This window comes from Schistocerca serialis, chromosome 3, assembly GCF_023864345.2.
Source record: "Schistocerca serialis cubense isolate TAMUIC-IGC-003099 chromosome 3, iqSchSeri2.2, whole genome shotgun sequence".
Lineage (NCBI taxonomy): Eukaryota > Metazoa > Arthropoda > Insecta > Orthoptera > Acrididae > Schistocerca > Schistocerca serialis.
In genome coordinates this window covers 612,305,481-612,328,376 of record NC_064640.1, presented here as the reverse complement: position 1 = coordinate 612,328,376, position 22,896 = coordinate 612,305,481, and the positions used below count along the sequence as shown (strand labels likewise).

General features: G+C 40.2%; 1 long non-coding RNA gene across 2 annotated transcripts; it reads left to right on the top strand.

The window, feature by feature from the left end:
* Positions 1-1,755: 1,755 nt before the first annotated feature.
* On the top strand, positions 1,756-22,463 carry LOC126470493 (uncharacterized). Of its 2 annotated transcripts, XR_007586219.1 has the most exons (4): positions 1,756-3,493; positions 20,998-21,209; positions 21,302-21,830; positions 21,922-22,463. It is a non-coding gene; the product is annotated as an uncharacterized LOC126470493 (long non-coding RNA). The 2 variants fall into 2 exon arrangements; XR_007586220.1 differs by lacking the exon at positions 1,756-3,493 and having other exon boundaries at positions 19,573-21,209.
* Positions 22,464-22,896: the final 433 nt, after the last annotated feature.

The window sequence follows — 22,896 nt, the reverse complement described above, 5'->3', positions numbered from 1 at the left end:
ACCCCCTGCCCCCCTCTTACCTCTTCCTCCACCCCCCCCCCCCCAGCCACCCGCAAACCTTCCTCCCATCTTTTTTCCCTCCTCTCCGGCCACCCATCCTTCTGCGGGTTAAAATTCGCAAAACTACGTACTGTTTCTTTAGTTGTACTGTCAGCCACAAAAGTTCCACCTACCTCAGTACGGCGTCTGGTCACCAACCGCTTCTCTGAAACATAGATACTGTTCTGACGGTGTTAAAAGCAGTGTGTAAGAAAAACATAGTCAATACTTACGTTAGTACAGTCCGCATTAACTCCACAGCTAAATGTCATGTAAATATCTTATAATAATTTTCAGGTGGAGGGCGATTGTTTCATCTCTTAGAAAAATGTCAAAATTCGGAAAATAGTTACTTGCTTTAGAAGCCAAATCAAATAGGTGCCATCAGCCCACATTTCAAACTAGCAGCTAATATCACTGTCCTCATCTCACAGCTCATACCATCTGGTACACACGCAAGACAGCCGGAAATGTACCAAAGTTCAACCCGAATTGTTACGCGATTTTCACAGTTTATACTCAGCTACAACCTCAGCTACAACATGAGTTTTACATTCGGTCCTTTTCAGTGGATTTCTTTAAAAGAAGTTGCTCGCCAACAATTCCGTAAACGATTACGAAATAAGCCACTCGGAATTCTTCGCAAAGTCGAGAGATCTCACACGTTTATCTCTCCAACTAATTACTTCATAAAGCACAAATTTTCACAATCTGTCTGTAATTGCATCTGCTTTCACGGCGATATAAACCGAACTCGAAATAACAGTACCTCCTTAATTTTACATACAATTTTTTCGGACACATTCAACATGACCTGTGCGTCTGACAGCGAGACTACGACTGCCTCAATGCCATTGCTCACAGCGCATATATTACTTGATAGATCGTGGGAAAGACTTCACTCTGATTGGTTGATCAAATGAACTGCCAATAAGATCAATCTTTCAAGATCATATTCGCGCCTAAACTGTTTTACTCCAATCGACATTCACAGATGCATTTACGTCATTTTATGCTGCAAATATTAATAAAATGTTCCACCAAACCAAACGAAAACTAATCTTGAAATAGCTTTAGAAAAACATTACTCTACAAATAACTACCCTGGCTGCCTTCTTACAAAAACAAGCACACTTGGACACACGTCACCAACAAGTAAGGGGAATTACAGATTTCGTTGCAACAGCTTGTTGCACACTTTCTCCACGACCAAGTTACATAATGTTCAACAGGAGATAATATTGAATGTTTATGTATGTCCCACATACACACTCTCATTTACTCTCATTTATTTACACATCAAAACAAATAGTTATTACTTGAATATTAATTCTTACTGTTTTCTCTATTACGAAAACGAAAAATAGTGAACGTTATTTAAGTATAAAAATTCAAACATACTGGCTTAACATTTTGTAAACTTCAGTAATGATTCCAGCTGATAGCAAAGAAGAAACTGTTGTGCATCCGAACTGATTTTAATCTTACTAGTGTCGGTTTTTGGTATTTTTTTCTAACTCTGAAAGTATCCCGGCCAGAAAGCTGAGATTTTGTAACCAGCTTTTTTTAAACTAAAAGCTAAATATAGTTTTTCGAAACTGAATAAGATTTAGTACAGTTTATTTAGATTCTTAAGGGTTTGAATATTCTGTCCCTGGAACTGACACAAGGTCGTGCTAGCGACAGCTGTGAGTGAATCACGCCGAGATACAAGCGGCTGTCACCGCCACAGACTCCAAAGCTACGAGCCCGTACTGCAAGGTACGGTAGCTTACTGCAATAAAATGCTATTGCGGTTTGAATCGCGAAGTTAGTGTGTGCTCCGTCGTTTACAGTGTTGTTTTTTTAAGTGCGTCCCCCTGTGTGTTTTTTTATACTGTGGCTGACTTTTAACTTGTGTTTGATCCATATGGGGCAGGGGCATAAAGTTACAATAAATAAATAAAAAATTGCACGTAAACCCTTCTGCATTGAGTTTTGTGTTTGGTTTGAACTTTTTGTTAGATACAATGTCAGTGAGAAGTGTGGTCCACGAACAAAGACACAAAGAGGCAATGTGTAAGGAAAGTGAAAAACATCTCACAGTTGTTGGAAATCTGTCAGAGGTAATGCGGAAATATCTTGATCCTCAGGTAACAGTATTAGCATCATATACATTGTGCAGGAATTGCTACACTCATTACAAGAAGAAATTTAGTGAAAAGCCACCTGAATGATCATCCCCTGAATGTGAAACTGAAGAATACAGTACAGTTGTTTATTTTCTTGGGTGCAAAGTTGTTTATGCATTGAATGTTAGCATTTCCGCTGTAGCCCGCACTATATCCCCCCATTAAACGTCCAGGAAAGGTAAGAAGCACAAGAAGAAAACAGTGTGTAACAAGGAAAGTGGAAGAAATTGAAACACATTTTACAAAGTAACATCTTCAAAACTTTGTGAAGTGTATAATGTAGATGAACTTGGTGCAGAACCTGAAGATCGTGATATGTGTGTGAAATGTTATGTGTGTTTTCAAAACCTAAATACTGCCATCTCAGCAGCAGCCTATGCTGAGAAGCTGCAGTTACTGACACCAGGCTATTAATACTAGGTAGCTACTCTAAGCAGAAGATACAGAAATAAATAACCTCTTCCTCACATTATTCAATTTCAAAAGGTCGTAAAATAGAGAATGAGAAAGGTATTTGAACATGCCCGGATTCTTACTGTGGGTATCCGTTGCAAGATGATACACTTACTGTTGCTCTGGAATATTACCTAAGCAATGACAACGATTGCAGCAGGCAAAGTACTAACCATGTTGATATTATCTCTGTTAGTGAAAACAGTGATAAAGTTGAAAATGTGAAAAGGTATAGGACAACATCAATAAAAGAAGCGTATCTCCCGATGAAAAAGTAGAACCCAAATTTAAAAACAGGTCTCAGAAAATTCTACTCTTTATGACCAAAATGGGTAAAATGCCAGCCAGTGAAAGAAGTATCCACATGTATTTACTGCACTAATTTGAAACATGTTTGTTTCACCATAAGCAGTATCACAGGAAAGAAGTACTGTACACAAAGATGGACTGATGCTTTTGTGTATATGTCAAGAGCCGCAAATTAAATGTTGGTTGCAGGAGTGCGCAATGTGGCCTGGTGCTAAAGTGATGACTGTTGAAGCATTGCACCTTCAGGATACTGACAATGACATAACCTATGCATTGTGGGAGGGAGGAGAGTTGGTGAAGAAGACATAGAGCCAGAGAAGTTTGTTACAGAGGTTAGGTGTTTTGTCATGAAAGGAATAGCTCACCATCACATCCAGAGGATTCAGAGAAAAGCCATAGCAGAAGTAAAATCAGCCACATCCCAGCATACTGACACATTAGTTCCTCATTTCAATTTTACTGAGGACTGGTCTGTTGCTTTGCAGAACGAAATTCAGAGTTACTACTGGCACACATTGCAGGTATCAATATTCACATATGTTGCTCACTTCCTTGGAACATCATACTATTTTGCTATTGTCAGTGATGACCTCATTCATGACAGTGCACATGCATGCTACACTGTCAGCATGATAATTGATGACATAGCATCTAGATGCATTTCATAAACATGTGTATGTGGGTTATGGTGCATCATCTCATTTTAAAAACCGTTTTCACCTTTATGATCTTGGTCAACACCGTAGTACAGGAATTAAGACAAGATATTTTCAGCAACAGGTCATGGAAAAAGTGCATGTGATTGGGTAGGAGGTCTCTGTAAACATCTTTGCAACTAAATTTAATCTCCATCATGAAGCTGTTGATGCTATGAGATGCTACCAGATTTGTACAAACCATGTCAACATTAGTAACAAACATGAAACTATTAATTCTAAATGAAAATACTTTAAGGGAATTCTGTTTAATCTAGAGAGAAGAGTGGTCTGCTATAAAGCCTGTGGTAGGAAATGTAGCAATTCAATACTGGGTCTCATCCTGGAGTGGCACATAATTGCAAGAACGGCCCTCCATGAAAGGCAGCGTGATACTGTCTGTGAAATGCAGAGACCACAGTATTCGTTAGAAGACTTCATTTCTTATGTGTATAATAATAATAATAATAATAATAGCTTTATTCTACATCGAATGGTACACTGCACATGTACAAAGAAACAGTAATGATTAAAGTTATTTATACAATACACAAGACACATTCTTCTGAATATGTCATTAATTTACAACAAAATTATAATCAGTGGTGGATTAGGACAGATAATAAGTGTCTCTCATGAACTGCAAGATATAACCGTCTCCTTAATGACACCTCAAGGCCTTGATAATGCTTTCAAATGACCATCATCAAAAGATTAGCGTGCAGTTCCCATTTCCCAGCACTGCTCTTGTTGGATCATCCTTCTCCTTGGGCAAATTCAGCTCAGTTATACAAATTCAATGAGAAGCAGATGAAAGAAACAGTTGAACTCTTTTCAACAGTGCAGTGTTGATTGTTACATTATAAGCAATTTTAATTCACGGGAAGTCATGAAGCAAAATCATGATGGAAGACAATAATAATTTGTGAATAATATCATAAAAAGAAAATGGGTATAAATTTTTCGTGTATCTCATGCTTTCGAACAAAGTTATGAATTGTTTTCCCAAGCACTTATAGTGTTGTAAAGTAATTATTTTGATTCATAAATACCCATTTTGCATGACATTTACTTAAAATCAGTGATCACTTTAAATATTTAATTGTACATGATTTTTGACCCTGAGAGTAGAGCTAGGTTTACCAAACAATTTCTCATGTTTTGAATAAACAGGTATTACCCACTCTGATTGTACATTCCCTGAGTACAATGACCAACTAACATACCATGAAATTTTTAGAACATTTAGGATGGGGATTTTGGAGAAAATAATTTCTAAATAAATTCAGATTCTTTCATCTTTATCTGCAAATATTTTGACAGTTTAAGAATTTCATGCATTAATGTCATTGTTGACAGTCAGCAGCCCTTCCACTTTATCATTTATTAAGACAGTTAACATCCAGTGACTATTTATATTTTCAAAACATAATTTTGAAATTCACAAAAAGTTACAAATTTTCATAGTTTATTTTTCCAAAAAAGAAAAAAGCTCAGAAGTGTGTATGTCTCATAGTATTGGGGACAAAGTATTTATTGAAAATAAATTCAGATCTCTCACTTTTTAGTTTCTTTGTTACAATTTTTCAATTTTCCCTTTTGTTATGATATTTTCACAAATACTCTCATTTAGAGAGACTTGTAGCATTTTAAAAAAAATCACCAGAAAATCAAAATATTGTAGTTTTGGAGATGTATCATGTGGAACTTCAACACATATTTTTTCAGCAAACTGAAATAGTGATGTGACATATTCACTCTTGATGTGTATGATTTGAGATGAAATTTCCGAACCCAGATGATCGGGAGGAGAGAAAGAAAGTAGATAATTCAACAGCAACTTCACAAATATTTTTGCATGTCATCAAAAACAGTCAACGTTGCTACCTGTAGGAACACCAGTGTGTCAATGCAATGCTTGTAGTTTACTGAGGAAATTGTGGTTTTAAAATGTATGTGCCACAAAAACCGGAAAACTACAGCTTGAAAATTCAGTGCTTGGCTAATGCTCACACAAATTACTTGTACAATGTGTACATTTATTCTGGAAAAGGCAGCAATGGTCACACTCTTTCGAACTACAAGAAAGGTCGCAGTGTTCCCACACAGGCTGTTTTTCGATTGGTGAAACCTATTGAAAACACACGGAGGAATGTTACAGGTGACTTATCAGTAGAATTAGTCAATTAACACTGCAAGTTAAGTGTAATGAATGCTGAGAAGTCATGAAAATATATATTCAGCAAAACTCTGCTTTTGTATGTAAAAAATAAAAAAAGCAGCCTGAGAGACCCCTCCATAGTAACTGCGGTCCCATCAACATCCACATTAGTTAAGGGCTAAAATTCAGTACAGCACTTGCTAAAATAATGAATACAATGCACAGGACATAGTTACTTTGCTCGCACCTACATATGAACTGATATGGAAGTGCAAGAATCCTGTTTTCCTTTGGAGGGGTACACATTATCTGATTTCTATGCAAGGAATTTGTTATGGAAGGGATGTGTGGCCATTTATGCCAAGTGTAATGTTTCAGTCAAAAGAATTGGCATAGCAAAACATTGTACAAAATATTGGAAGGTTGTGCAAGATAGTTTGAATTTTCATAGGAAGATCTTTTCATTATAGGCCTCTACAGATCCCCAAGTTCAGACTACAGTGTTTTCCCCTCCAGGCTTGATGTTGCATTTAGATCAATTCTTAAGAAAGACTTGAAGTTGATTTTGTATGGGAATTTCAATATAAACTTTCTGATTGATTCTCCAGCTAAGCAAATGTTAATCGACTTACTTGAATCTCACAACCTGGTACAGACTGTTTACTTTCTAACTATAGTCGGAGAAATATCAAAATTCGCAGACAATGTCTTCATAGGTTTTTCTGTTATTGAAGCACACAGTGTTTCGTATCATGATGCACAGGTGTTAATACTGATAGGAATCAAGCCTGAGTCATATCAAAAAGTAGTGAACAAAAGATTTAGAGATATGAGTCTACTTGCAATGCGGACATTTGAAACCAGTCTCAGGAGGAAAGTTTATGAGAAGTCTACAATACAGACAACTTCAACAATATATGTAACATATTTTGTCAAAACTTTATCAAGTCCTTTGACAGCTCTTTCCAATTAAAACTGCAGGCAATCGTGCAGTACTAAAAGCAAACAGTTTCAATAACTAATGACATTAGAATGTCATGTAGAAGGAATTGGGAGCTTTATCGTAATACGTAGGACTATCACAGCCGGGAAATAGAATTTCACTACAAAAAATGCTACAAAGTGCTGAGGAATATCATCAGACTGTGTAGTGGTTTGCCTACTTTGTTTCTTCGTTTGTTGTCCTCAGTGACGACGTACAGGCTGAAAAAATAGGGGGTGGACATACAGTACTGTCTACTGTAAATGATGTAGCCGACAGACACACAATTGCGTTTCACAGTCTTTTACTTTCACTTTTCACAACCCCCCCATGTACACATTTAATATGGCCAGTGCACTATTGTTTAACTTTCAATAAGCCTCATTAATAGTTTTCAGGTGAACATCCACATACTGCTACAATAGTTTACTGTTTGAACATCTATGAACAGTAAAACCCTAATCTCAATGTTCACAGTTTTTGAAGAATAAACAGGTACGTATGGAAACAGACAATGTCATTGTTTTTACTCACGGCCTCACAGGTACCACGTCCAAAACTCAGCCATGGACTGACTGTCTCTTGACCAAAAATCAGGCCCTTATATATCCTCACAATAATAGGTACTGAAACTTCACATTGTTCAAAGTTAAAGTTAAAGAATTTACAATTAAAACTTAACTCATTAAATTAAATGTATACATCAAAAAATTCCGTCTTTTTAAGTTTCTTCTGCTACAAGAGTTAGTCTGAATTATTTGTTTAAATCTTGAAATTAACAAATATATGTACGCAAACAATACTTTGGGCAAAACTGTTAATTACTTTGGAAGTAATTAAGGGCTGGCTTTGCTAACATGTTTTTGATGAGAGCCAAACAGATACTTTAAGATTACTAGCATTTCGTCTCCCAAATGTTTATCATTAGTACAGAATGTATATTTGTTTATATGTCAACAATAGAATTTAAGTTACAAAACAATTACTGATTTCATCCTATAACAAAAGATACTAACTAGTAATAGTCAAAATAAATTAGAAAATGAATTATGTACCTAAAACTAAGCACAAAATTAGATCTGGTGCTATATTCTTTAAAACTGAGGGTCAACCTTTCTCTATTATGAAAATGCAGATTGTACTCACGTATGTTAATGCTAATTAATTAAAAAAATGAATTTAAGGAGGCAGATGGCAAAACAAGAGAAGAAGCAAAAATATCCCAGTGTGCTTCATCACAACTGCTAAAGCAATGCATTGCACCAAAAGAATAAATACCTCTTACGGAAAATTTAAAGCTATATGGTCAGTTGTGAAAGAAATAGCAGGGCAGAATGTGGAGCTCAATGTATTACACATATGCTGTATGAGAATGAAAATGTTAGTGATCCACCAGATTACTAAATCACGAGAATGATGAAATTTCAAGTATGATTATGAAGATCAGTTCATCAAACAATAGTTCTATACACAGTCTCCTGTGCAACATGTCTTTCAGGTATTGGTCAATTTTCTTACAGATTGAAATAGTGGACCCACTTTATAAAAAAGGTGAAATACAATTATTGGGCAGTTTCTTTGTCACCATTATTGTCAAAAGCTTTTGGGAAAGCAGTATGTAAGAGAGTGGCAGTGTGTCGCAGGAAATACAATTTGCTGTCAGACTCATGATTTGGTTTCAAGGAAGCAGTATTCACAGAGCATGTAATTTGTTGCACTATCAGGGCTAAATGATAGGCTGAAGTCAGCAGATATTTTCTTGAATTCAAGAAAAGCATTTGATTGAATGGACCATGCAATACTTCTACATACTACTAAGTTGGAACACTGCTGAATTAGGAAAATGGCTTACACTTCATATCTGCCAAGTGTCACAAACACAAAATTCCTAGGAATGCATGTTGACTCACAGCTTAACTGGACTGACCATATTGCAGCACTAGAAAAGAAAATTGCTACTGCTTGCTATGCACTCCGGATAATTATGTCAGTATGTAATAGTTCATGTGCTAAGACGACATACTTTGCATATGTGCATTCAATAATTAGTTATGGCATAACCTTCTGGGGTACAAATGTGCAGAACATACAAGCAATTTTCAAGCTCCAAAAGAGTGCAGTACGAATAATAACAAAAAGCAGCAAGAGAGCTCACTGTACTGATTTATTCAAAACCATGGGAATCTTGACAGTACCATGTGAATACATCTTTCAGACTGTGATATATATAAAGAAACACATTGACCAGTACACATAAAACAGATCTATACACCAACACTGGACTAGATCCTGCCACCATTTGCATCTCATACGAAAAAACAAAACAAAAACCCAAAATAGTTTATTATTTAATGGATTAAAAATGTATAATAGACTTCCAGAGGAGATCAAAGCTGAAACTGGAATACATGCCTTTAGGAAAGCTGCAAAAAATTATTTAGCAGATAAATGTTACTATACTGACAAAGAATACTGTAAATGACATGTGTTCACCCCAATTCATGCAAGAGTACCTTTATAAATTTATATTTATCTTTAATTAAGATTGGTATGTATTTGTTTTGTGTAATCCATGCAAGAATACATTTGTAAATTTATATTTATTTGTAACTAAGATTGGTCTGTATTTGTTTTGTGTACAAACGATTAAGTTGCACCATAGAAATATGTGCTACCAGAAGTACTATTATGTATATACTCATTCCATGTATACAGTTGACGACATCCATATAACACAAGTTGTCTACGGATGAATAAATAAATAAATAAAATAAATAAAAAAGAAAGCAGAAGATTGTCGTCCAGTGTCAACAAATAGGAAAGAGGTTTTAATATTGATACATTTCAATGACCTGCCACTAAACATGACAGATGATCCAAGAATATTTCTCTTTGCAGATGATGCTATTGCTATTTTGGAAAATATGCAATGTAATTTATTTACTTATTCATCCGTAGAACAATATACATTTATGGGTTTAGCGTGGTAGGGTTGCCGAATCCAATGATGCACGCTACACCACGTGTAATAAACACCATTTTTATTTCTCGTAAGCACACATATACAGTTGTTTACATTGTGAATTCTCGGTACACGTCCGTACACTTTCACACGCGACCACAGACTGGGGCAAAGAGCTTGCCAAAAACAAAGATATTACCCGCGACTTGGTCGATAGTCGCCACATTAGCCCCCCCCCTAGAGTGTGGAGCACAAACATAAATATTGGGGCATACATGTAAAGGGAACACCCAGGGGGGAGGGAGAGGGTGTTTAATCAGAAACCATACCTTACATTACATTACATTAGTAATTGAAGTCTTCGAGCCAGCGAGGGGGGCGGATGGTCCTGCCTGACCGGGTGAATCCTCGTACAGCAGTTGAGGGATCTGGGGAGGGGATGGTGGGTTGTGAGGGGCCAGGATAGCGGATCTGAATGCCTGTGGCGGTACATAGGACTTTGACCGTTGATGGGTCAGTACCAACAGGCAAGGGGACAGACTGGAGGAGATGAATGTGAGTTAAGTTGTCACTGGGGAAGCTGGCTTGTTCGTAGAAGATGTACACATTACCCGGCTGCATAACAAAAAATACATTAGAGCTGCAAATAAGATCTGTGTTGACATTCACTACCACTTCCTTATACGGGTTGACAGAATCTCCACACGAGTCGTCATCGGTGACATCACACGCTCTGAGGCTGGTCCCTGATACATCACTGAATCCTAACAGGGGAGAGGCGAGGGGCTGCCTGTAGGAGGGTAAGTCATCACACGCATCACTCTGCATAGGAATGTCACACGCACCTGTAGCACTGTCACACGACTGGGAGTGGGGAACGTCACACGTGTGGGAATGGGCGTCGCTCATCCATGGACTGTCGGTAGATGCCTCATGCGAGGTGGGTGCAGCAGGGGATGGGGTCTGACTGGGTGGGGTATCGGGCAACTCTCCCAGAGTCCATGCAGGTTTGAGGCGGCAGACGGATACCGTTTGAGGCGTGCTGTTAATGAGCACTTCGAACGTGTTGGTACGCCGTGATATGACTCTGTGCGGGCCCGTATATGGAGGTCTTGAGTGCCGGTCGGATGGTGTCATCACGCACCATGACATGAGTGCACGACGCCAAGTCCTTATGCAGAAATACGGGAGGGGGCGTGTGTGGTCGAGGAGGCGGCATGCGGATGTTAGCAATTAGCTCCTTGACCTGCCCGACGAATGTCGAGTCGCAGATTTGATCTGGAGGAAGTGAAGGCTCGACTAACTCTGCTGGGAGTGTGAGGGGTTCTCCATACAGTACCTCTGCCAGGGATGCGCCAAGGTCCTCTTTGTACGCGGCCCGAACGCCTAACATTACCCATGGTAAGGCATCGGCCCACTCACCTCCGTGGCACATCAGGGAAGCTTTAAGCGTTCGGTGCCAGCGTTCCACAAGTCCATTGCTCTGGGGGTGGTATGCCGTAGTCCTAAATCGTTTCACCCCACACAGTTCACAAAGCTGTCGGAAGAGGGCAGACTCGAACTGGCGGCCCTGGTCGGTGGTGACAGAGACTGGGCAGCCGAAGCGCGAGATCCACATTAACAGCAGGGCTCGGGCCACTGCATCAGCTGTGATAGTAGTGAGAGGAATTACCTCTACCCAGCGGGTAAACCTGTCAATTGCGGACAGTATGTAACGGAAGGGGCCTGAGGGGGGTAAGGGCCCGACGATATCGATGTGTATGTGCTGGAATCTTCTTTTTGCCACATCGAACGTACCCATGGGGGGCTGTGCATGACGTCCTACTTTTGCGCGCTGACAAGCCACACATGCTCGTGCCCAACTGCGACACTGTTTTATCACCCCGGGCCAAACAAAAGTTCAGATACCAGACGTGCGGAGGCGCGAATGCCAGGGTGTGCCAAGTCGTGGATACTATTAAATATGTCCCGGCGGAGAGGTGCAGGAATCACCGGGCGTATGCGTCCTGTTGAAATGTCGCACCAGATGGGTGATGAAAACCCAGGAAGTGTCCGTAACTCTAGTTTGGGTCCTGTTTTGATATCGGAACGCAATGCTGCGAGTTCAGTATCCTCTGTCTGCAATTTAGGGAGCTCACTGAGGTCCAGTTGTGAAGATAAAACCGACACCCGAGACAGAAAATCAGCGACGACATTGTCTGCGCCTCTGACGTAACGTATGTCATTCATAAACTGACATATAAGGTCCATATGCCTAAAACGTCTCGGGGATGAGTCCTTACCTGGGTTACGGAAAGCGTAAACCAATGGCTCGTGGTCGGTAAATACCACGAGATGGCGACCTTCGATATCGTCTTGGAAATATTTGATAGCAGCGTAAATAGCAAACAGTTCCCGGTCGAAGGTCGACCATTTACGTTGGGAAGCGGTCAGTTTGTGGGAGAAAAATCTGAGCGGCTGTACAACAGAACCCACGGATTGCTGAAGTACTGCCCCCACTGCTGTATCACTTGCGTCTGTAGTAAGCGAGATGGGAGCATCAGGAATGGGGTGAGCAAGCGTAACAGCTGTCTGTAAGGCTGACTTTAGATTATCAAATGCGCGACGCATATCTGGAGTCCACGTGACCGCCCGAGACCCTGATGTGTTTTTTCCTGCGAGGGCATCCGTCAGTGGGGCTTGTATGTCAGCGGCGCGGGGAATATGTTTACGGTAGTAATTTACCGTTCCAAGGAAGCGGCGGAGGCCCTGAAAATCTTTGGGCAAAGGCACCGTACTAATGGCCTCCACCCGTTCAGTTAGGGGGCGGATGCCATCGCCAGAAACTCTGTGGCCCAGAAAAGTGACACTGGTGCGGCGGAGTTGTGACTTAGTATTGTTCACTGCGATACCGTTTGCTTTTAATAGTTGGAACACTGTATTTAAATGTTGTACATGTTCCTCGAGGGAGGAAGAAAAAATTAACAAGTCGTCCAGGTACGCATATGCAAAGTCCAGTTTTCCAACCAGCGAGTCGATGAACCGTTGCCACGTCTGTGCAGCATTTTTAAGGCCGAATGGCATAAACAAATACTCGAACAACCCGAACGGGGTGATGATAGCGGTCTTTTCAACGTCCTCAGGTGCCATTGGCAGTTGGTGGTACGCCTTATGACAATCGACTACACTGAAAATTTGTGCCCCATGCAGCTGGGAAGCAAAGTCTTGAATATTTGGGACGGGATAATTATCTAAAATTGTTCTGGCGTTAAGCGCCCGATAGTCACCGCAGAGGCGGAAAGTGTCATCTTTCTTGGGCACCAAATGAATGGGTGACGACCAACAACTAGAAGAAGGGCGGATAGTCTTATTATCTAAAAGTTCCTGAACAATAGCTTTAGCGTGTTTAAGTTTTTCCGGATTTAAACGCCTAGCCTTTGCACGTACCGGTGGGCCTTCTGTGGTATTTATTCTGTGGACAGTACCGTTATTGATCGCGAACACCGATGGGGATGCTGGACCAGCACCCGTTGCACTGTGACTAACCTGTAATGCACACGTGTGTGTGTCCAAGGCCGGCAGTTCAGCAGCAGTGGCGGTGATCCACTGGTAGTCCTTATCGAAGAGCTCGGTGGGGTACCTGGTAGCGTCGCGGGTACAGCTTCCGTCCGGCAGTAGAAATGTCACGCGGCGTCGGCTGCAGGTGCGAGGAAGTGGTGCGGGGGTTGGGGGCGTGGCCGTGTGCGACAGCTGGGCGGTCTGCTTACGCGCGTCCGTGAGCTTGGCTTGCACGGCGGCGATGCGTAAGCGGAGGGCCCCATTGCTGTCCCGAAGTTCGTCGTTGTGTGATCTAAGAGAAAGCACTGCAACAGCAGTTTCCGCTAGCTCACACAGCAGAATGGCGCTTTCGGATGAGAGGGGTAAGATATCTGAACCGGTGGTACGGTCTCCCGAGTTAAAGGTTAGTGTACCTCGTTGTAGGTTGGGTGACAGTGCGGGGGCTAAGAGAAAATCTACCCCAAGCACGGGTTCATCCACATCCGCGATAACGAAAGTCCACTGTAAGGGCGTATTAATGTCCTGCAGTTTAAGGCTTAAATTCGTTATTCCATGAGAGCGGATCAGGGAATTATTGGCGGCTCGAAGCGGGGGGCAAGGCTGAAGCTCGAATTTAATACCTGCGGACAAAGGTATCACACTAACCTCGGCCCCCGTGTCGACTAGAAATGAAAGGCAAGACACTGCATCTTTCACGTACAAGCGTCCTGGCGCGTGAGGAGAAGAAGTATTTAGTGATAGGCGTCTGTGCGGTGCAACGCGGCCCATAGCGCCTGAATTGGCTCGCGTTATTAGTTTGGGAACGCGCATGGAGAACGACATTTCTTAGCCGCGTCGCCAAAGTGGGAGTGGAAATAACACCAAGCGGGGCGGCGCGTGGCGTCGCCCGTCGCGCTGGTTGAGGTCGAAGCGGCAGTGGAGGGGGACTTGTTTGTAGTTCCCTCCGATGGCGATGCTGCAGTAGTGCTGGTAGGAGAGGAGTTACTGCGGCGGTTGCCAGGCGGCGTTGGCTCCGCGCGCATGCGTGGAGCGAGTCGTGCACACTCTGTACTGCAGGATGGGAACTGCCGCGCAGGTGTGCCAACCCCTGAGGCCTGAGGGCACCCTGGGGGGGTATGCGGGGGGGGCAGAATGTTGTAAACCTGGTCTGCGATCTTCAGTTTGGCATCTAGTGGGGCCGAAGTTACATGTAGAAGGTGAAGTTGAACTTGCGGGGGAAGTTTCAGCAACCAGATGGTCCAAAGTGTAATGTCCGGCATGTGATGCGTGTCAATCATAGCGCGGAGATGACGCCAGAGTTGCGACGGGGACCTGGATCCCAGCGATTCCTGACTGATGAGGCGGATAGCTTCCTCTGTCGAAGTGGATAGTCGCTCGAGGATGGTGCGTCGGGCGAACGCATATTTGTCCGTAGCGGGGGGCGAAGCCACAATGTCGCAGATCAGATCCAGTTCGTCATGGAGGTGACACAGTAAGCATAGGAACTTCGAATTGTCGTCGGCGACGCCGTGTAGCTGCAGGACGTGGTCGACCAAGGCAAACCATGTGCGTGGGTGATCCTTGCGAAGGGGTGGTAGCTTCGGCCAACGGGTGGGAAAGTCTTGACATAAATGTTTATCAGAAACTGTCTCTCCCTGTCCATAGTTCTGCAACGTAATTGTCTCGGGTGCAGTAGCGGTGCACCAGCTTCCGCCACTGTCAGTGGCATGCGGCACGGTAGGCGCGGCTGGCTCGACCTTGGTCGAGAAATCAACGAATCGAGCAGTCGACGGAGTAACGCCGACAGGCGTAGAATGGACCGGCGCGGTAGAATCGACCGTAGTCGACCGATGTGCGGCGAACGACGGAATACAGTTTCCGGGCCCCTCCCCTACAGGTGCATTAAAATAGTTAAAATCCTCTAATGTTTGTGGAACACACGCGGCAGGAACGGCGTGTGCCGTCGGAAACACTCGTAAAGCGGACGCTGGTGGTGTAGGGGGGGTTGGTGCAAAATCCGGAGTTCCGGCAGAAATATGAACTCTCCTGTCTTGAGCGTCCGGCTCGATTTGTACAGTCACTGATTCGGGTGGAAAATTCACACTTGCACTTGGGAAACATGTAAACATAGTCACTGGGGTTTGAGCACATTGCGTCGGCTGTTGAGCACTCGGAACACGTGGCTGTGGAATTGTATAAACACTGTCCTGTTGAGTACAGCTAGTCGATGTGTTCGGAAACTGCATAGAACTATTGTGGACGCCCGGTGGATAATTGTAAAACCATGCCGAAGCGTCCGTTGGAACACTTAGTTGGCACGTGTTCGGTGTAGCAGGCGGCCAGCGATCCATTGTGTACTGCTCGATGGTATAAGATTTCGTTGTAGCACTCGCGAACCAAATTCGGGGTCACCAATATGGGTTTAGCGTGGTAGGGTTGCCGAATCCAATGATGCACGCTACACCATGTGTAATAAACACCATTTTTATTTCTCGTAAGCACACATATACAGTTGTTTACATTCTGAATTCTTGGTACACGTCCGTACACTTTCACGCGCGACCACAGACTGGGGCAAAGAGCTTGCCAAAAACAAAGATATTACCCGCGACTTGGTCGATAGTCGCCACACATTGTATGGATGTCATCAAATATTTATACAATATTTCTTATTCATATAAACACAGTATTTTTGTTAGTTCCACTTCTAATTATATCACAAAATTGTTACATAGTGCAATGATTATGAACATTAAATTACTATGTATAATTATTTTAAATATTCATTTACAGTGTAGTAGTTATTATTCAGTATATATTTTTTAGGCTTTGGCTAAAGGTATGGGAATCATTTGCATCTTTTATTTCTTGTGGCAGTCTGAGTTTTTGACTTGTTTCTTCTGTTTAGATGTACATACTGTATGGATTTGGTTCCATGGTCATGTATTGTGCTGTTTGTGATGTACAGATTAAGATCTTTTCTTATATGCATGATGTTTTGATAGATGTTTTCACATGGAACTGTCAGAATTTCTAGCTTTTTGAATACATCTCTACAGTGTGCCCTGTTACAGCTATATGTTACTATTCATACAGCTATTTTCTGTATGTTGAAATAGTCTGTATGTTCCCAGCACTTATTCCCCAAAACATTAACCCATAACTAAGGATTGAATGCATATATCCAAAATAGACTACTTTGTGGCATGAAATGCTGCACACAGGTGCAAGGTTTTGCAGGGCATAACATGCTGAGGATAGCTTCTTTGTCAAAATTCTCACATTTTCTGTCCATTTAAACTGATAATCTACTTTCATCACCAAGAATTTGCCATCAGTTAGACAACCTAGTACATCTTTATTTACATTTAACACAGTATCATGGTTTTTTTTATTTAGTCAGAAATTTATACAGTTTGTCTTTTTTGCATTTAAAGTTACTCTATTCCTTAATGACCAGTTGTGGATGTCCCTGAGGAATTCACTTGCTTTTTCTGCTAACTGAGTTGAATTTTTGTCTGTAATCATTATGGTGCTGTCATCAGCAAATAGTATTTTTTCTCCTTACCTGACACTCTGCAGGAAATCATTTTATATAATGAAGAGAATTGGGCACAATACACTTCCATGTGGGACACCTACATTAATATATTTCAGATATGATAAGTGTTTTACTACTAGTATTTTAGAAATATGTGAGATTTCAACTCTTTGCACCCAGTTCTCCAAATATGACTTAAACCAACTCTGTGCTGCACACTTTATTCTTAATATTTCTAATTTGTCTTGTAAAATGCTGTGGTCAGCTGTGTCAAGTGCCTTTGATAGATCCAAGAAAATGCCTGTTGCAATCTCACCCTTCTCTAGTGCTTCAATTACAACTTTAGTAAACTGTGATGTAGCTGACTGTGTACTTCTTGTGAGCCTGAAACCAAATTGTTCATTGCCTAGAAGGTTGTATTTATTCACATATTTCATTAATTTTTTCTTCATTATGGTTTCTATTGTTTTGGAAATAATAGATAACAAAGAAATTGGCCTGTGGTTTTCTCCATTTTCTGGATCACCATTTTTTAGTATGGTATTACTTTTGCCTGTTTCAGGTATTCAGGAAAACAGTCAGATCTGAAAGGTACATTAATTATTATTGTTAGAGGGGTTTATATATAAATGACGCAGTGAACAAGGTCTTGAATATCATCAGCGCTTGGCTTTCAGAGCAGATTAACACTTGATAGCAACAAAATGCAGTGCGTACAGGTTGCTGGTGTGAAACTCTTGTAGAAGCAAAATTTATTGTCCCAAGCTGGTGAAACAGTCAGTGAAGTCAACCATTTTTTAAAGTCTTAGCACTGAGGGTAATTGGAAGACAGCATTACAATCAAGTTCTTGGGCAGAAACTGTATGCTGCTATCTTCACTTTAAGAATGATCACCACTGTGCCTGATACTGTAACCCAAAGGCTTCTTTACTATGTTTACTTTCCCTCTAGTGTCTTGCAGGCTTATGATGTTATATTTTGGTGTGACTATATGCACTCACCAAGAATATTCTTAATTCAGAAATGGACAGTCAGACTGATTTGTGGTGTCAGTTGGTGAATTTCATATAGGCCATTGTTCAGGTGTCTTGAAATTATGACTGTCCCATCCTTGTACCTGTATCCCATCAAGGAATTTATTGTTGACAATAACAAGTCACTCAGAAGAAACTGCACTGAACACTAGACAAAAAATCAATATGCCCTCAGCTAACATTTACTTAAGCATTGTAGAGAAACATGTTCACTCTTCAACAAGTTTCATTTTCAGTGGGCTTCAACCAGAAGTGAAAAACTGTGTGATATGCAAATCCAGATTGAAATGTTTCCTTGTTGCACACTCTAATTCTGTACAGAATTACTCATAGTAGCTTAGAAATTTTCTATGTAGTGTATTATTTATTTGTATAGTCTGTCACAAACTGTTTGTGTTTTATTAATTCTTTCATTTATAATATTTCTATTCAGCATTCTGTAAAATATCTATTGATTCTTTCCATACCAAATAGCTATTGCTCGCACTGTCACATGGCACTTACTTCAAAGCTATGCTGAAAAGTAATGCCTCTGAATTTTTTATGTGAAAATTCTTAAAGTTTTTTTAAATAAAACAAACTTTATTAACATTCTACATCTTTATTCTTCATGCCTACATATACATTTCTCAACATAGTCTCCCTGGCTATGAACACATTTCTCTAAACGATAGACCAGTTTGTTGATACTAACACTGTAGAGTGTTTGAGTCTCTTCATGTAGCCACAACCCCACTTCTGCTTGCACCACTTCATCACTATCAAAGTGGAGTCCTCAAAGGCATTCTTTGAGTTTTGGAAACAGATGAAAATCAGATGGGGCCAAGCTAGGAATGCATAGAGGATGATCAATGACAGTGAATCTGAGGCATCAGATTGTTGTAAATGTTGCAGCACTTGTATGTGGTCAGGCATTATCATACTGAAGGAGAGGGTAATCCATGTGTGGGAAAAATCTTTGAATTTGAAATTTGATTACAGCATGCTGTTTCTCATGCAGTGACATAGTTGCCTTACACACCACCATGTTACACACTACAATTTGGAGCCCTTTAGCAGCAGAGGGCTGCAAGTACTCCAGAAGAATAAATAAGTAGAATGTTAATAACGTCTGTTTTATTTAAAAAGGTTTAAGAGTTTTCAAATAAAAAATTTGGAGGCCTTACTTTTCAACATGCACTCTCCATCTTCAGGCCATGAGTGGCCTACCGGGACCATCCGACCACCATGTCATCCTCAGTGGAGGATGTGGATAGGAGGGGCGTGGGGTCAGCACACTGCTCTCCCGGTCATAAGATGGTATTCTTGACCAAAGCCGCTACTATTCGGTCGAGTAGCTCCTCAATGGGCATCACGAGGCTGAGTGTACCCCGAAAAATGGCGACAGTGCACGGCAGCCCAGAACCAAGTGCCGACCACGCCCGACAGCGCTTAACTTTGGTGATCTCACGGGAACTGGTGTATCCACTGTGGCAAGGCCGCTGTCACTTTTCAACATGGCATCATAGGCAAATAAATAAATATGGTGTTCTGACAAAAAAACAATATCCATTTCTTTCCAACAACTAAGACCTTGAAAACAAACAAATTAAAAACTAATTTACTTAGTTTTTAACTTCCTCAGTATTCTTAAAAGGCATGTTGACTTCAGTTTTCCCTTTATTACTGTAATGTCATCTGGGAATCTCCATCAGTTTAATTTCCTTTAATATTGTCTTTTTGAATTATGAATTTGATCTAAAGTCAGTGTCTCACCTGACGAGAGCCAGTACCTGATGGGTGGGTAGTGTAAGCTCTGTGAGTCACTGGCCTACACTGAAGAAGCATGTAACCCCAAGAATAAATACTGGAAGATAACAACATCTGTAATCTGTATAAAACAAATTATTTAATTTGTCATTCTGAACCAGCATTCTGAACCATCATTCTTCAATGCCTCACTTCCTTCCAGCATAAATTGTGCAAGCAGCTGAAGAAGTCCTAGATTGCTGCAGGGTTGGCTTTTCAGGGATTATAGGTGAAGTGGCACTTCACCACTAGTTTCTTCTTGCCTCACTTTAATAAACTTTATTTATCCTACCATGTATGCTAGCTTTTTATTCCAAACATATTTCCCTGTTTTGTACTACATGGAACTCTCTTGTAGCAGTAAGTTTGCAATTCTGAATGGGCAAAGTGAAGTAGCCTTTCTCTCTTGCAGCTTGACCTCACAGGTGTAGCCATGGACCAAGTATAACTGTATGACTGCTATAGCATACGTGATGTCACCTGCTTGAGTTTGTCTGTAAGGGGGTACATCCATGTTACTGTTATCAAATAGTCCTGGAGAAATACAGGACCAAGATAAACAATGTGTTTGGTGCTGAATCAAGTAGTATACAAAATGAACTAATCAATTGTATTTCAGAGTACATCAGTGATGTTGTAAAAACTGAATTGGAAACTGCTGGATTTTTTTCTGTCCAGGTAGATTGTACAACAGGTATTACACAGGTATCACAGGGTTCTGTAATCATGTGGTTTGTTAATGCTAAAGGATCTATAGTGGAGTAACTCTTAGCTTCGTGTGAAGTAAGTGTTGACTGAACATTTGTTTTATTGGACAGCATCTAGGGACCATTTGACTGCGAGTGCAAATTAGTAGATTTGTGTTATGATGGTACAAGCAGGAGGACTGGCTATTTAAATGGACTCTAGAAAAAAATTAATGACAAAGCTCCTCTTGTAGTATTTTTACACCGTTTGGAACACTAAATATATCTAGTCTTGCAACAGAGATGCAAAAAAATATAAAACTGTCAGATCTTGTTTTCTTCTATTACTGGAATTCCTACTTTTTTCCATCCCTCAGCAGAGAGAACTTATGCAATTAATTCCACATTGGCACCACACATTCCAATTGTAACACGTGTCAGTTGGAGTTCTAGCTTGAAATAATTGTGAGTAATTGTGGATGACTAGAAAAAGGTGAAAGATGTTTTTGAAACCATAGTTTAGTGTGAACAGTCTCATGATATTCTATTCAATTTGGCAGAGGTTTTCTGAATAACATGAACAATTTTGAATGTACATTTCTGGCAGTAGTGTTTTGTGACATGTTTTGTTTGACAGATATACTGTTTGATGTTTTGTAGAAGAGGCCACTGGACATTATTTACTGTATATTTCAAGTAAGGACTACTTGTGGTATGCTAAGGAACAAGAGAAACCATCAGTATTTTTCAAAAAGCCAGCAGAGTGGCAGACAAGCCTCTCGCCAGAGTAGAGGTCCCTCTCTCAAGATGAATGTGTTCAAATGTATCAAGCTTGCATTAAGAAATTTGGGATCACGTTTTGATGGAAATGGGTAAGAGATTTTGCAATTTGGAAAAGAAATTAGTTTGTTTGCTTTGCTGATAGCACAAAATTTGAATAATACCACACATACTTTCCTTCCAGTGCATTTGAAAACTTGCAAAAATTTCTTGGAGACTGTATTCTCCAAGACATAATTCATAGGAAACAAACTCTCTGTTTTGTATGCCAATGAGAAGTACAGAAAGATTTCCACCAGGAAGATGTTAGAAATGCTTAATGAGGATAAGAACATTTTTACAGATACTTAAAGCTGTTATGCTTTATTCTTTCTAACTCTTCTACCAGAGTATCTATGGAACAAACTTTTCTTGCCTAAAATGTATAAAAACATAGCTGAGGATTGCAATTTCAGGAGATAGACTTTCCTTCTGTAGTGAATATTTAAATTAAGAGTGGGTTTCTACTGCAGTTAATATAAATACAGCAGTTGTATGAAGACATCACCAATCAGTTTACAGCCTTAAAGGATCAAAGGATGGATTTGGTGTACAAGAAATAGACACATTAAATTATTAAGATAAGCGCGTGTAAATATAGGTATATTTTTCTCTCCTGCTAGCTCTTCTCCTAACTTCCCAGCTATGAGTGCCCGTGAATTGCTGTACCCAAGGTAACAGTCAACTATAAAGACAAGAATAAGCAGAATAATATCTTATCTTCACTGATTGAAGTAAGTCAAATTTAACTTTCTAATCCCACAGGAACACTACACTCGGGTAATTGTGAGCACATAGTGTGCAAAATATTGCTGGAAGAGAGTCCAAAATTGTGACACTCCTAAGAACCGTTGGAATCCGGCATTATATAAGAAGAGTAAACCATTCTGAGTGCAGATATATTATGAAATATTGTGGTTGCCCTTGGCCAGCAGCTGTTAGAGAGAGAACAGTTCTTGATGGGCAACTGGCGACTACACAGCAGTATGAGCAGCAGTTGCTCTAAATTGTACAACTACACAATGTCACCAAATCAAATAAAATAAAATTTTTGTTATCACATATCATGCTCATACAATCAAAGATTGTGACATGTGTGACTTGTCAATTCTAGAACTATATACAGACTGATAAACCAATCTAATGTTACAATAAATATTTTGTTGCTTCTTGAGACAGGTATTACTTTAGATGCTTATAATTAAAAAATACTAATAAATAAAATTGTGTCACTAGGTGTATTCAACATTACAATGCTGCATTACAGAGTCTGTTGAGCTGTATTTACACCAATATACTTTCTTGAATTTCTTTTGGTCACATTGTGTGTTAAGTTAAGACTGAATTGTGTTTTAATGGAATTTTTCTAAGAAAGTGCTAATAACTCTTGTGAACTGGTTAGGTGTTATGTACTTATTGTTAAATTTTGATTGTGTGTTGATATTACTAGGAAAAGTTGAAGAGAATTAAACAAGTAATTTTACAAGCCTTTTCTGACTTTTGTACAGATCTAAAAGCTGAAAAGCGTCATTTACATATAAATGTGGAATAGTTTGGTATTAATTTGAATCCAAAATTAGATACAGTTACTGATAAGATACAGCAAACTAGAGCTAAAATAAAAGCTCAAGATTTTACATTTGGAAAAAACCTCTTGCTGAAATAAATTCTCAGGTAATCAATTAAACACCAAAATCAGATACAACAAATGCAAAAACAGAGTGACAAACCAATATGTTA